This window comes from Mytilus galloprovincialis, chromosome 7, assembly GCF_965363235.1.
Source record: "Mytilus galloprovincialis chromosome 7, xbMytGall1.hap1.1, whole genome shotgun sequence".
In the NCBI taxonomy this organism is placed as follows: domain Eukaryota; kingdom Metazoa; phylum Mollusca; class Bivalvia; order Mytilida; family Mytilidae; genus Mytilus; species Mytilus galloprovincialis.
Window position 1 is genome coordinate 29269080 of NC_134844.1, and position 17666 is coordinate 29286745.

The 17666-nt window shown below is 31.3% G+C and overlaps 1 protein-coding gene across 3 annotated transcripts in view; it reads left to right on the top strand.

The window, feature by feature from the left end:
* The first annotated feature begins 319 nt into the window (after positions 1-319).
* Positions 320-17666, top strand: part of LOC143082716 (ras association domain-containing protein 10-like) — a 39176-nt gene continuing 21829 nt past the window's right edge. Inside the window, exon 1 of one of the 3 annotated variants that reach the window (XM_076258541.1) lies at positions 320-468. The gene's annotated coding sequence lies outside the window, so the exon portion shown is untranslated. Of the gene's footprint in view, positions 469-13601; positions 13683-15602; positions 15811-17666 lie in introns of those variants that run through there. The other 2 variants (XM_076258543.1, XM_076258540.1) reach the window with 2 other exon arrangements.

Genomic DNA, 17666 nt, shown 5'->3' on the forward strand with positions numbered 1-17666 from the left:
GGCGTATGAATTCCCATTAATATCTCACTTTCATGAAATTTCCTTTTTATTTGCCTCTTTAGCGTCATGCCGATCTAACTGTTAAATATCTTTTAAACTTTAAATTTTAATCGTACGAAATAGCTATTAAACCTCCCAATAAATCGATTCACACTAATCCGCAAAAATTCTCTAGCAAATAAAAAGCGGCTTTTTGTGTCAGAATTTACCATAAATCTGTCCCTTTATAAAATTTGTGGCTTGTCTAACATTATTGATCTAGAAAATATTAAAAACTCTGACTCAATGAGCTTCAGCTCTTTATTGGCTCTTTCGTCACAGAATGATAAAGGACTTCCCGTTATTGTCCAATAACGGAGATAAATTTTATTACTTTTAGTCATTTTGATTTTATATATCACAATCACCTCAGGATTTATTGAAGGCCGTTCGTTTTTCTGTAGTTTTCAATGCCAAGCCGTTTAAAAGGTAAGAATTTAATATCATTTTCTATCCGGTTGATTTTCTAATTTTCAAAACTACTGCCTCCTGCCATATTAAGACGATATTCTATAAGACAAATCATTATTACAAAAATATGTAGATACTTACTTCGTTTTCACTGTTTACTTTTTATGATACACTAGCTGAAGTTTTAGCTTCACAAATGTTTGGTCTAAAAAGTAGTAGACCGATATGAATTCTACTTTCCGAAAGAAAAGTATAAAAAACTAGACGCGACAATAGTTTATCACCGATTAGTCGTTTTGTTCACAAAATAATTATCCTGATATCTTTGCTGAGCTTTTTGCAACAACATTTTCGTTTGTTTTATGTTACATGTCAGTGTTCTGTGGTTTCGTTGTCTTCCTCTTATAGTTGATGAGTTTCCATCGGTTTTAGTTTGTTTTCACACAATCGATTTATGACTTTTGAACGCGGTATACTACCATTGCCTTTCTGGATGATACAACTGCTGTTGGGAGGTTCCCTCAACGAGGGTATGACCAGCTCAAAAATCAGTGCTACTATGTTTACATGACTTATCACTAATATAGTCTTATTTACAAATAATAAACTGTTTTATAAAAACTTTAAATTGTTTGAAATAGTAAGAATTGTCTATTCAACGAAAAGATTACCCGAGTTGTATTTGGCAAAATCTTTGTGTTTTTTTGGTCCACAATGCTCTTCAACACCGTATTGTATTTGGGATTTTTACTTCTTGTATTCGAGTGTAATATGTTGACAACGAAGCCTCGTCTGACGTACAAAATTTTACCTTAGGTATCTTTTGATGAGTTTGGTATCAAAATTCAAATCTCACAAATCAATTAAGATACCAATAGAAGTAAAACAAATCCTGATGGAAGTGCATACACTCTAAAAGGAACGAGACCTGGCCTTGAAGTCATAAATCTTTCGAGTCAGTTTTTGTTACTCGTACTCCAAAATCAACCAATCAAAATGCTGGATTTCATGTTTCGAGTATGTTTTTTGTGCTCCAAGCACTGATCAAAAATTTATGACTTCAACCTCAGGTGCGTCGACAAGGTGAGTGTCTCTCGAACTACATGCATCAGCCGCCATGCGAATACACATTAGGTTAAAATGTAACAATCGGGAATAGCGTAGAACGCACTCGCTAAATTCACAGATCAGGACACTGATATAGTTGCTAAAGATTTAACACTGGGTAAACACCTAAAACTGCAACAAAAACGAAGATATTGCTTCACCACAGAAATATTTATCAAAATGTACCCTTATAATTCATAGACGGGTAAAAATCACATAAACCAAAGTTAGTAAATCTTAAAACTGCCTTGTCATTTTTCTTGTTTAAGATGAGCTTTGATTATAAGATCCCTGTAAAAAGAAGAAAAAATCCTGAAGATTCTTCTGGATCTTTTAAAAACGTCAAGTTTGGACTTGCAGTATACATGATAATTGAAATCTGTAAACCAAATTACCATTGCTTGTTAACGTAACAGATAATTAATATCACCGTAAAAGTTGTGGGCTTAAAAAAATCTTAAAAATTATAAAAAATGGATTTGTCGCTTGTTCTGTTTAAGCCTGTTATCAAATTATAAAATTTATAATTGTAGTTACAGCCGGATATTGGAAATCTTCAAACCTAATTAAATATTACTATCACTGCAAGAGGTCTAAAATAATAACTCTAACACACTTAATATGTAATTTGCACATAATGAAATATGTTAAAATTTGTAATTTCTTAGAAAAATACCATTAATGTAACATTTGTATAATTTATAATTTTTTTTATCAAAAATAGTCACAAAAAGTTTAAATAAAATATCCGACCAAAAATTACACAAATGTTAGAGATAACTGAATGTTGTTAAATGAAAAAAAAAAAAAAAAACAACATAAAATTACAATATCACTTAATCACACGTCAATTCTTGAAAGTATTGATATGTGCTTGTACGTTTTATAAAAGTTATGTGTTTGAAGTGCTCTTCTGAATTTATATTGATCAGGAATACCCAAAACCAAAACTTTGAAAGCAAACGATTTTTAGACGTTCCTAAGCCCATGAAGAGCAATATAATAATAAAAAAATGCCTTAACATAATAGCTTTATTCATCTTAATTAGATATACCTGGGATAGTTGCAACCTTGTTTTTCGTAATAAATTATCAATCATCTAATTTAAGTAGCATGTCACTGACTACTGAGCTGATGATACCACATGCACTAGCAGTACACTAGCAGCGAAATCCGTCCAGTGCTCTACAAAAATAAAAATAGCACTTAAGGGGGCTCCTGGGTATAAATCAATTTTTTTTTCTAATATAGGATTTCGCTATATTTTTTTTAAAATGAACTTTATCATATACTTAAAAGAAAAATGAAATAAAACAATGGGGTCACCGTTCATTTAAGCTCACAATCTGCCTTCGGAAGAAGCATACATTTTTGTTAATGTCCTTTTTTTCTATTGAACTAATAGGAGAAATAGAGGTAATATCGAAATAAAAAAATAACCTAATTACAGAAATCGCTTAAATTGTACAATTATTTAGTTTATGTACAGCTTATATGAAAACAATAATAAAAAATATAGGTCAACGATGAGTTAAAAAAGATATTTCAAATTTAATGCCAAAAAATGGCATTTTTGCACCAAAGGGAGATAATTTGGAGCTTTTTCAATGATATAAACATTTTAAAAGTCTCCTGGGCAAAACCGAATCGATTTTTTGGGTTGTTTTTTTTTTTTACCATATCATAAAGTAATAACTAATAGTGTAAAAAATAAAATTTGTAATGAAAAAATAAAGGTTCATTTTTTTGCTGAAATTTTTGTACCCACGAGCCACCTTAATATGATTATTTACACCACTGGGTGGATGCAACTGCTGGTAGACGTTTCGTCCCCAAGGATATCACCAGCCAAGTAGTCAGCACATCGGTGTTGACATGAATATCAATTATATGGTATTTTTTTTTATAAATTTCCTGTTTACAAAAGTATGGATGTTTGGTTATACTAAGGATTTTTCTACCACAGACAAACATAACCTAAGCCGTGTTTGGCACAACTTTTTGGAATTTTGGGTCCTCAAAACTCTTCAACTTTGTACTTGTTTGGCTTTATAACTATTTTGATCTGAGCTTTACTGATGGGTCTTATGTAGACAAAACGCGCGTCTGGCGCAATAAATTATAAGCCTGGTACCTTTGATAACTATTTACACCTCTGGGTCGATGCCTCTGCTGGTGTACGTTTCGTCCTCATGGTATCACCAGGCCCAGTAGTCCGCACTTCGTGTTGACATTAATATCAATTATATGGTAATTTTTATAAATTTCCTGTTTACAAAAGTATGAATTTTTCGCTATACATTTATTTTCTAATCCCAGTCATACATTAATTGGGTCAGGATCCCTAATAGACCTTGAGATGAGGAACTCAGATGACGTAATTAAAAAAAATATTAGTCCGCCATACAATTGTGGATGCTGTGATTTTAAAAATGGACATAAATGAACAATAAGAACTGTTTTATAGAGCTGATGTGATGAGAAAAGAAAGATGTAGATTTGACCTGAAATAAATTATTAGAAAGGACAATTTTTTTATTGAATTTTATGATCAGAATTTTGGGATTATTTCATGAGGAGAGTGACATTTTTCACCATCTTCCGGGGTCCATCAATTTGCGAAAAAAGTAATCTCACTTGCCACCCCGAAAATTTAACCAGACATGTATAAATGTATCAGCTTCGATATGAGCCATCATACATGTTCAAGTAAACGATATGGACTGAGCAACGGAGGAAAACGTTACCATTACCGCCTATGGAGAATTAATTGTAAATGTATACCCAATTAAGCCGTGTCACAACTTTTTGTAATTTTTTGTGCTCAATGCTCTTCAACTTTGTACTTGTTTTATTTGGTTTATTTGGCTTTACATCTATTTTGATCTGAGCTTCACTGATGAGTCTTATGTAGTCGAAACGCACGTCTGACGTATTAAATTATAAGCCTGGTACCTTTGATAACTATTATGAGTTTGATGTTTGTTTGGTTTTACCTGTATCAGGAATGATAATGATAAAAGCCATAATAAACTTCAGGTAGCACATGAAGAGCTATATGAATAAACGGGACTTTAATATAATATATAAATATATTATAATAATATATAAATACTTATAGTCAAACGTATCTAAATAAACTCATCATAGATACCAGGACTAAATTTAGTATATACGCCAGACGCGCGTTTCGTCTACAAAAGACTCATCAGTGACGCTCGAATCCAAAAAAGTTAAAAAGGCCAAATAAATTATGAAGTTGAAGAGCATTGAGAACCAAAATTCCTAAAAGTTTTGCCAAATACAGCTAAGGTAATCTATGCCTGAGGTAGAAAAGCCTTAGTATTTCAAAAAATTCAAACATTTGTAAACAGTAAATTTATAAATATAACCATATCAATTGACAATTCATGTCAGCACAACAAGTGCTGACTACTGGGCTTGTGATACCCTCGGGGAAATAAATCTCCACCAGCAGTGGCATCAAGTACACTTTGCCTGAGGTATGGCCATCGAAGATTCCATTAAAGAACAAGAACCAAAGCTTTCAATTTATATACTAGTTTTAAAATCAAAACAAAACGATTATTTCAAACAAACAAAAAAAAACATGTTTATTAAAACATCTAAACGAAAGTTTATATAATTGATTATTTTGTGTTTACTCCTTACAATCAGGCATCTTTCATTATATTTGCTATTCCATGTTCCCAACTTCGTATTACCTCAAGTTCAGTTGATTGTGTGCAATAATCAGTGTAATGACTTTATTCTAATAACTTGTAGAAGAGAACCATCTTATAAACACAAAAACACAAAACATTTGAAACTTGGGTTCATGCTGTAAAATATACCAGAATTATAAACATTGCTTTTGCATTAGAATATCAGATAATATTTTGGAAATATAAGTTCAATATTCACGAATTCTTTATAATTTTCTAAAAACAAATGTTTATATATGACATTGTAAATAAATTAAAAGTTTGAATCGGTTTTGTATAGACAAATCCCCTTTAAATAATATTATGTGAGCAGCATACAATGTCCATACTGTCGAGGAAACAAAGTATTATAGGCACAAATATACCCGTATGAGGAAAATAACATAGACAATACAGTCGTTGTAAGATATTGAAATGCAAAACAAATACAAAAGTCTCTAGTTCTGATCCTCCTGAGCCAAATATAATTTAAAATGGAAAAACCTCATCAAAACTGATTTAAATGGCATAAAAACCAATCGCTTCTTCAACAAGAAAAGAAAACTTTATGGAGTTTAGTTTATTACTACCATTCCATTCATTTTATTTTATCGTAGTCTGTTAGCATTTCTTTTTTTTTTGTATATAAGCTAACTCTTATGTGTATAAAATGATATAAAAAGAAGTGAACGACAAACAATTTTCATTTTTTGTGTCTATGTTAAATATTTTTTTTTTTTAAATAGGAGTAAATTATGCCCCTGATATGTCATGAATGTATTCTGTAGATAGATTTATTGCTTATCAGAGGCGGATTTAGAGGGGGGGCCCAGGGGGCCCGGGCCCCCCCTTTTTGGGAAAAAATTTGGTTGCTTATATAGGGAATCATTGAAGCGTGACTGGAGTGGGCCCCTCTTAGGTCAGTCAGTGGGCCCCCACTTATGAAAATTTCTGGATCCGCCACTGCTTATGTATGTAAACTTTTTTGTCAACATCAAGATTAATGTCATTTTGGTTTGAGGAAATCAATTTGCATAAAACTTTCTTAATGAGATATAAAAATAAAATTATTTGTTAACGTATTTTGACACATGACTTAATAATGAATGTAAAATCGTTTTGTTTGTTTGTTTAGTCTTTACGTCGTCAAGACATAAAAAGGTTGTATGCATTATACAATACGGCAGCCAACGGCTTTTGGAATGCAAGACGTAACTAGGACGATTTCAAACTCGATATCTGGCCAATCTGTTGATTTCAAAACGTAACCAGAACGAGGTTCAGCTCGGTAGCCGGTTGTTATGTTTATTTAAAAATTTTAAAAAGCGAGGTTAATCCTGCTTTTTATGGTGATGACCAAACGTAACGAATAGATAAAGCTGGAGTTGATATTGTCAATCTTATATAAGATAATGGTTTATAATGATTTTAAAAATAAAAGCAAATAAGAGAAAGGTTACAATGAAATACTACTTATACATGAAAATGGAAACTGACTGTTTCAAACTTTTATTAATTAGATACCTATAATTACTTCTACAAACATCCAATACCCTTTCAAAGTTATACAATTGTGGATAATTTATGAGGAACTATCCAATTAAGGCAACAGTAGTATACTGATGTTCAATAGTCATAAATCCATTAAGCGAAAACAAATCCAAGTTACAAACTAAACCCGAGGGAACTATAAGAGGAATACTGAAGTGGTTGCTACAAAATCAAGCGCCAAGTATATAATTCAGATGAATAGCTAGCATTCCGATCATTCTTTGTCCTCGAGTATATATTAATGCCAGTTGTCAATGTTTTCTATTACATTTCCTTGAAGTCAAGGATTGTTTTTATTAAATTCTATCTTGCTTATGGAGCGGAAATCATTATTCTGCGAGTTTACTAGTTTCTACATACGGAAATGCATGTTACAAGTTAGGAATATGACAGTAGTTATCCATTCATTTGGTGTAGATTGGCTTTTAAATTAACCATTTGATTAGGGACTTTCCTTTTTGAATGTTCCTCAGAGTGTGATTTATTCCCAAATTAGCACATGTATTTACTAACAAGGCCAATGGGTAAAATATGCCAGTTTTGTGAATGATCTTGAAAACCGCTATAGAGTAAATACTCTTATATGGCATTTTCCCATCTTTCCATGTTTGACTAAGCAATTTTAAAAGAACTGTTACAGATAGAGATAAAAATTGTTTGCGTCTTGAAACCCATACATTTGTATTATATGTAGATAAAGAGATATTAAAATAGGGGAAAATTATGACTAGGATGGACAACATCTAAACAAATGCTAGTCGGTCTGGTAGAGATTATTGCACCTAAATGACGAATTGTACCATTTTTTTCATTTTTGACCTGAACTATAGGAAAACTTTTAGGAAAAATAATTGGAACAAAACGGAAATCAGAGTTACGAATTATATTTTATATTTCAATGTTGAAAAGGCACATCAACTAAGGTGAACTACCTAGGTGCTTTAGAGTCTCTAGTTATATTATATTTTCATTAAATGAGTACAGCTGCAACTTTCAATTATTTATTCATTTTCCTTTTATTTTTTTATTAAAGCTCTTCGTTTTACACCCATTACAACAGTAGCGATTTTGGTCATCTTTCATTATTTTTTCATTTCAAAGAGATCTGACTAACTGATGCAAGTATCTTAATCTGGAATATTAAAATTGACTCCAAACTGTGAGATTAATTTTTAATAATCGAACAAAGCGATAAAGAAATGTTTCAGAAAGAATAAGAGTTTTAGAAACAAAAACGCAATAAAATAGAAAATAATACACATTTTATCAATGGGAAATCGGAAACCTAGTAACCAAATGCAATACCGTTTTTGCTTCATTTAAAATCCATGTATGTTTAACCTTACTCTTACATGACTGCAGAGTTCTAATAACTTTGTAATATTACGTAATCTGATTAGAAGATCAACACCTGAGGAAAACTTTTCTATAGCATGGGAACGGATGTGTGTAGGGTATTATTCCTACCAATTTTTACGCGCGAAATTGTATGCTCGTAAGTAGTGTTTGTTAAAATACATTGATTTTCTCTTAAAAAATCAATGATACTGACAACACTGTACTTGTTAAGACTTCGAGAAAACCCAGCAGACTTCTTTGTGCGTCAATCATCAGGGAGAGGAAAATAAGAGAGCCTATATATATGGTGTATCTTAAAACATATTCACAAATTGATTCATTTCTTAGTATGTAAACGTTACTGCATAAAAATCAGTCATCAGTCCTCATAAAATTTAATAATAATTAAGGTTTGACGAAATCAATTTGCATTCATGTTTCATTAATAAGCTCTAACATTATTTACACAGTGTTTATACACGACGTGGGACGAATCGAACCAACTAATGATTTCAATTAAAAGTGACTGTCACAGCGCTGTTAACCATTTTTGTATTCCTCGCGTGCTTCACTAGCATACTAAAATACCATTGAGGATAACCTAATCAACTAATGAAGGTTTAAACTCATGTAAAACCGAGAATATTACCTAACTGCCATAACAAATTACTATAATGGTCTTTGTATGTTTTTAATTAGATTGACAGAGCCTATAAAACCGGAAAGATCTGAGTAATTAGGCAATGATATTTTCTTCGATTTTCACTGAAATAACAATTATTTTGAATAGTAAAAGCAACTATATTTGACAGTAATGGAACATGAGGTCTGATTGTTTTTAATTATCCAAACAGCTTTATAGGTAGTAGTGATTATTTGCTGTGTATATACTGGTTGTGTGTCATGGGTGGATATCCAATGTCCTTTGTTTTTCTATTAACATGTATTAAAAGGTTTTAGAGATGGTTATTTGTTGAAACAAACCCTATGTATCGTTATTGAAGCTCACAAATGTAAAGTGTCATCTTTGTATTCTAGTAAGGTATGTTATTTAACTTTATCCTGCAATTGGGTGTCCTACTATACAAATACAGCCCTACAGATATCGCTATGCTGTATCTGTATACTATACAGATATCGCTTTAAAGCTCCGCCCACTGCCGGACTGAGTATTGTTTGAACCTGTGTGACCTCAGAATGTGTATTCCAGTTGCATTCCAATGACGATGACACAATTGTCGATTTCAAAACTTGAATGTGTATGACTGTGTTACAAAATCAACCATGTCAATTTCAGCATGCATGTCTAGTGGATGTCAAGTCTGAAGCGTAGGACAACTCGTACACTTCTGTTTCAAATTTGACAATGTTTTGTTATTTGTTTTTATTGTTGAAATTAGTTGTTATGTTAAAATAGATAATTATTCACCTTGAGCGATGTATTATTGTTGACCATTCGAGATTCTTTTTTGCAAACCCGTCTTCAGCGTAATGTGTGATTTTGATATTACTACGCGGGCCTCAAGGGATTACAAATCGAAAATAAATGCTAAATATGTTAGTTTTTGCGTCTTTCAAAACACCGACAATATACAGAATTAATTGCAGGATAAAGACAATAACTGTTTAGTGTCTTTAAATATCAGCTGTATTTGTACTCGGCTCGAAACAGGTGTAGTAGCTCGCTAAAAGCTCGCATACACCTTGTTTCCTAGCCTCGTACAAATACAGCTGATATTTAAAGACACTAAACAGTTATTGTCTATGTCTTGATGTTGGTATAGATAATGTTGAAAATGAAATATTCAAAATGTTTTGAGAAGTGGACATATGCTGTACATGTTGAAGTGGGTTTTTGTTTTGTTATTTTAACACATACCTTTTATCAAATTGATCATATGGGATAGAAAAGATCCCTATAAATTTAGGGGTTAAAATGTCAAAGGCCATTTATTGATATACATATACTGACATTAGAAACAACCTGTTCTTTCTGGATGGTACATTTTCAACTTTTAACAAACTAAGCTGGAGAGTGCCTCTTGAAAAGAACAAGACTATATCTGATGAATTAAGCTGTTTAACTGATTTTTATAGTTTGTTCTTATATTGTATACTGTTACACCACTGTCTTTAAGTTAGGAGGAGGGTTTTGCGTCAGCAATCTATATCCAAAGTCAGGAGCCTGTAGTTTAGTTGTACCAAGACCTTGTTGATAAATATTCCGTTTCAACTTCACAAATAATACATGATGGTCTTGATGTATAGATTCTGCGTACTGATGTTGTTTATCATCTTAACAACGTGTTATATTGTTCTTTCATTTTTGTTCTATTACTAATATTACTTTAAATGTTGGATTGTTTTATGTGATATCCGTTTAACGTGGCTCGGTACTTAAACATCCCGTCAATGTGTTTGTGTTATCTTTCATCTTTTGCTGGTGTGTTTTGTAAATGCGAATTTTTGTGTTTCTTTGGTTCTTATAACGTGACTCTGTACTTTAAAAGAACCCGTCAATATGATATTATTCTATTATATGTCATTATGATATATTTCTATTATGAATTAGCAAATACGCTAAACCACAAACGTCAAAATTATTCAATAGAACTTTTTGTGGATTCTTATAAATTCTATATAACTTTTGGACTATTTTAAATCTCGGTCTATATCTGAAATTAATTCTTACATACTTTGATTTTGATAACCCTGTATGCTAACATTGCCTATGTGAAATTTTTAAAATTGTTTGTATATACATTGAACAACAAATTTATGTGACGTTTAACATTTTCTGACGTCAGACACGCAAATCGATGAATGTGTTTGTAGATAGATGTTTTGTGTGTTCTGTTAATTAAATTGTTCCTTTTAAAATTGTTACACGATGATGACTGCTGAACCCATATTTTGACTATTTTATCTATTATGTCTGTTTAGTGACTGTTCACGCATCATTGTAATTACAACAGAATTAGATGAGACTGTCATCAAAGTGAGAGGTTTAGCGCTTTAAAATCAGGTTTAATCCCCCGTTTTCTACATTTGAAAAAATGCCTGTACCAAGTCAAGAATATGACAGTTCTTATCCTTTCGTTTTTAATGTGTTTTGTCATTTGATTTTGCCATGTGATTATGGACTTTCCGATTGAATTTTCCTTGGAGTTCAGTATTTTTGTGATTTTACTTTTTAGTGGTTGTCTTCATGTCTGCCATATTTGTTTCCCGTAAATTGTTATATTATAAATTAGGCCGTAAGATTCGGAACTCAATTGTTACGAATTGTTCATGCAAGGTAATTTTAAAGTCAACTACATAATATGGGTTTTTCTTAGTATTGAATCCCTATAACTGCTTACATCCACTTTATTTGAACTTTACGGATGGTTGTGACATCCGCATGCATACAACATTACTCCTTATTTTTAAAGTTGTCATCTTCTTCGTCATTTGGTTTCTGTTTGGCAATCATAACACATCTTATAAAAGCATGACCTTGTGCAATGCCAAACTATAGGCATCGACAGATTGAAGTCTTCATTTCACTTGATACAAAAATCTGGTTTTTTTTCTTCTATAAAGCAATAACAATCCCACCTCTGCGAATTCATCCAGGGTGTTATGTAATTTAAATTAAAATGATGTATGAATGCTCTTTGCGTATTCTGATGTCTTCTTTTTCCACTTATGAACTTGAGATAAAAGTTTTTCTATGTAAAGTATTTCTGAACAAAGCAAATGAACCCTAATGTCCTCATAATTAAAAATCATACATGTTGAGTTATTTACAATATTTAATTTTGAACGAAATTTGAAGCTCGAATTTAGATTCAAATAACGAATCTAGAATGTTGAATTTAAATATTTGAATATTGAGTTACTAGTATAGTAAATATTTCGACACTTTAAATTGACCAATTTGAAAAAAGTTAACACATGTAGTCTAAAATGCTGTAGAATGATCTAACCTGTTAGAAAATAGGACTTGGGTTTTTATTTATCATTACCAGTTGTTCAGATATGGGAATGAATTTGTCAAGCTAAGTTTTATAGCCTAAGCGTTTACTTGGGGAGAACTCATTATACCATGAATATTAAGATGTTTTATTTGTTATCGTAAAAATTTAATAAAGACTTATAAAGTATACCAATATCAGTGAGCATGATGCGTAGGTACTCATATCGAGTTCTAGATGTTATGTATTAACCCAACCCCTGGCAAGGTCAAACCAAATAAGCATTTGATCCACCTCCACCTATAGGGCTTGGCACTGCGGAGACCGTATAAAGAAGTGTTGGTCAATTGAAAATAATGGGTTCGGTTCTGATAACAGGTCTTCATGTTGGATGTTAAACATTCGACTCAGCGTTTCAAGATAGCTTAATTCATATTCGTATTTCTGTAACTTTTTCTTGACTTTGAAAAGTCATGTAATATGTGTGACTGAACATTAACACACCCTTTCATCATTCCATTCTTTACATGTTCCTCTATTATAACTGTATAACGTGTATATCAGTAAACATAGCCTGAGATTAAAGTCTTAGAAAACCAAGAACATACCATTTAAAGGAAGCTCAAATTAAAAGGATAATCAAGAATATTAAAATGGAGTCAAATAAAACTTAATCAATTTCGAGCGTCTAAATGCCTTTTTTTTGTTTATTTTCTTACAGAAAGCTGAAACCTGAACATTTGAAATCCAGGGATTAATAAAAACGTAAACATGTTAAATTATAAACGTCTGAAAGGAGCCTATAAACCATAGCCAAATTCATCTAAGGTGAACATAGACTTTGGACATTTGCTATCCTATCTCTACTTTCGTGTATTATAAAAATAGATTTATTCCATTCGTTTTTAAAGTTTTAAATGTTTATTTTATTCTGGAAAGTACGTCTATGGTATTTGTACCATATTGCGTGGGTAGATATCATTTTTTTGTGGTTTCCTTGTATTCATTGTGAATCAAATTACATCGTCAAACAAGATTGTACCCATATAAATCAATGAAGAGTTAAGCCATAATATGACCCATTCAATCAAGTAGTGTAAATTCGTTCAATGGTCCGAATAAATTCAGATAATGAGACATTTAAATAAAAAAAGCATTCAGAAAAATGACTCAATTAGCTCCTTGTATCTAAGAATAGTGTCAAATTTTAAAATTATAGTTTATATTAAGGATACACGGTTTTGGGTTAAAAAATACTGATAGAAGCAATACATCAAAGATTTTCCCAATTACCTATATTTGTCCTAAGTCAATACATACTTTACGATTCTAATTATCGTGCTTTGTTTGTTAAGCAGGGTAATAAAGGTTTATTTGTGTTTATATTTCACGCCCGCTTTAAAGACAAATATTGTGTCTCCAACACACAAAGAAATATACATGATAGTTTTGATTAGAGTAACAATATTTAAACGTGGTACTTTTAGAGTCACTAACAATAAAAAGTCAAGGTACACTCGGTGCTTCGGTCATATTTCCTGACTTTCAGCAGAGAATTCCCTTTAGATAATGGTATGTAAAATATAAAGTTATTCATCTCGAATTTGGTATTGACTTTTAAGTTGAACAAAATTATTTAAGAAGCAAACATGATCAGCAGATAGACCTATAAATGTTTAAGAAAATAAGATGATGTAATCTGTGTCATCTGTTTTTCTAACTTTGACTATGGAATATTATATAATACTTCCAAACTTAGACTATGTCAACGAAAATATGTATTCTAGTACTCGGTTTGTTTGAAAACATTAATCAATAAGTTTGCTCAAACTCTGTTTTTATTTCTAAGTGTTATTCAGATGTTTAAAGATTTCTAATTTCACGAGATAAATTGTATAAAATACAAAAATAAATATAATCGTTTATATTTATATGGACTTGTGTGTGGGATTTTTATTGATGACAATTTTAAAGTTAAGATAAGGTACGTAATTCCCATTTATTTAACTATAAAGTCAATTCTTGATTTTAAAAAAATTTAACATGTAACTGTTACGAGAATGTTAAATATCCCAATTTAGTAACTACGTAAACGAATTAGGTAAATTTCATCAAAAACATTTTTATTCGATTTTCCGCTGTTTTGACATCATATAATGTATTACAAACAAAAAAACATGGCGGATCTAGCCAATTGCAAAAGGGGGGTTCCAACGGTGAACCATATGTCTCCTTTCAACTGCAATGATCGTCAAAAAGAGGGTGGGTTCCAACCCCAGTAATCCTCCCCTGGATCCATCACTGGTTTTACGCTCCTAACTCGTAATGTCACTGTACTACATGATAGTCTTTTTATAATGACAATAAGTGTGTTTAGTATTGGACAGAATAGTCATCAGGATACAGTTGTTATATATAACATTATTTTAACGGCCTATTCAGCAGTGGCTAGATCCAGATGAAAATTATTAACAATTTAGCCTTTATTTGCAAAAGGAATGACGTATCATTGTCTCCATTTTCAATGTCTTCGATTTAAATGTGAAACAAGGTTCTTTGGTTATGACTTTATGTGGCTAAGTTTGGTATAACGGGAAGTCCTTCTGAGTAAATTTTGATTAAACTGTCTTTAATTATCAATAAAGAGATTAACACTTAGTCTAAGTATACTATGTAGATACTATGAAACTTTATACATACTTGTATACGTAAAAGGTTGGTTAAGTAAAATAAAACCGAGGATTTGAACAATTGAATAAAGAAACCGAATAAAAAGAACGCGTTGTCTTTAATTTTGTTTGGAAAAGTGGAATTTTAATTCAACTGCAATTTTCCAATGTTAAATTTGGTTTACCACAAGTCAACCACATGCAATCCCTTTTCGCTGCAAGCCTAATTCAACTGCAATTTTCCAATGTTAAATTTGGTTTACCACAAGTCAACCACATGCAATCCCTTTTCGCTGCAAGCCTAATTCAACTGCAATTTTCCAATGTTAAATTTGGTTTACCACAAGTCAACCACATGCAATCCCTTTTCGCTGCAAGCCTAATTCAACTGCAAGATTCCAATGTTAAATTTTGTCAACCACAAAATCAACCGCATGTTATGCCCGTTTCTCTACAAGTCAAATCTCTAATCCCTAAAAGTTTGACCATGTATGACAAGTGTTTAACAAAGTGTATTATAACTGTAAACATACTGTAAACATACTGTAAACATAGTAATTTGTATCATAAAAAGTGTCAAAATTTGACAAATAATAATTATCCCAATCCATTATAAGTGTGGAAATACAGGCTAATCTTTTAATCCAGATAGTAGTTTATTTAGCATGTACGTAGCTTAGTTATATTTTATTAATCCGTTTTAACGGTGATTTTAAACAAGTTTTATCACGAGTTTCTATTTAAATCAGTTAAAGATGTTTGCTTTGCGTTTAACCTTTCAATCAGTGATTACTAAAGGGCGGTGACTAATATTAGATGGAATATAGATTGCACTTGTATTTGATCATATTTAAAGTTGTTTAGGGACCATGCCTTCCGTAAACAACTCGTAGACGATATGATATGAACACGTTGTGTAATAAAATCTCGACCATTTAACGTCATTGAGATATTGGATATTATAGATACTTAAATCAATTACACCGTATGATAAAACATTCAACAGGTGATATATATTTCAGACTTATAAGGTATGTACCGTTTTATTATAATTTAAAATACTGATTTTTATTCTTTTTACATCGTTTTTAATTTCAATTCCATAGAATTCTCATGATTGTATAAAATTCATTTTTGTCGTTAACAAATAAGCTTGGTAAAATCGCTACAAATGAAAAATATATTAAACATTCATATGTAGTTGATGATAATTCATTATTAGGAAGATGTAAGATGAATGATTATAACATACAGCGTTTATATTTCATAAATAATTTAGTGACAGTTTATGTAGAATTTGAAATAAAATCAGTTCTGAATCTCTGGTTACTAGAAATGAAATTGAAATAGATTCCATTTATGATTCTCTAGTCACTAGCTAGACACGAATAGTTTAAAGTTACAATAATTAAAAAAAAAAAAAAATCAATATAACTTTACAGATATTATGCAACAGAAGCATTAATATGAATTAAATTAAACTATCAAAGTGTTAATGCAAGTTGCAAAACTGTAATATATTTTTTCTATATCTGCATGCAATTTGTTGTGCAAGCGGCTTATAGCTATTTAACTGATAAAACCAGAAACTTATAATGCAATTGGATTATATATCTCTGCTAAAACCAATTAAAAAATAGATTATTCTCATGTATCTCAGTGAACTTGAAATTGAGGATATTAGATACCACGGATACATTCAATTAAGGTTATTACAGTAACATGTCCTAAATTGTACACTTTATATCTACACCATTCCCTAAAAATTGACACTCGGGGGGATCTCTTAAACGCAAGGATATTTTACAAATTAGATGACTCGATTTCCTATTGACAACTGCTCGTGTTGGAGTAACGACATACCCTTTTCCAAGCCTATAGACCTAACTTAGTTCATACAAACCTATACCAGTGTGTTCTCCTAGTGGTCATTTTATAAAATAAACGAAAGAGTACTCTTAATTAAAAAAAAAACAACCTCAAAACAGCGATTACAGAGGACCTCGTTACGAGGGATATGACATAAACAACATATAACTTCACAAGTTCTACAGGCACCAACAGTAATCAGATAGCTGGTACCAGTATCTTACCCCCGGTTCCTTGTGGGGTTCATGTTACTCGGCTCTTAGTTTTCTATGTTGTTTTGTGTTTCGTATATTGTTGTTTGTCATTCTGTCTATTTAGTGTTTTGCTATGTTGTCTGTTTTTGTTTTACTTATGATTTGAAAGTTTTTCAAATATCAAAACCACAGTTTAAATAAATTGTTCATTCTTCAATTATTCCTCTAATAACTATAATAACAAAACTATTGAGTTTCTCTTTTTGAAAGGTCAACATTCTCTGGTATCGTCACAAGTTTGCTTAAAAGATATGCAAATTTTACAAATCTTGTATACAAATCAAATATTATGTTATCCCTTTATAAAGTATTGAAATCTTTAAATATTTTCATGATGATGCAAGGCCGCTTTTGGTGGAGATTAACATTAATCATCCATTTATAAGGATATCTGGTCTGATATTTGTCATTCGTTCAACAGCCATTAACACCTTTTGCGTATGTTCTAAATTTCTGTCAAGCAAGAGGTGACTGTCAAATTTCATTAAATGATGTAGCGCAACCATTTAAATATATTAATGGGTTTCATATGAATTTGTTAACCCTATATTAACCCCATGTATTGTACACAATTTACAATAGTTCGATCAAAATGTTTGATTTCTGTCAATAAGTGTAGATTTCAATCATTTTGGAATCGATTACTTGAGCTGATAAACCCGTAATAAGTTGACCTTCAAATATCAGGCATTGTTGGTGGTAATTGCATTTTAGAATTACTTGGGGATTTTTTTGTGTATTTCTTTACGAAATGACGTTAATGC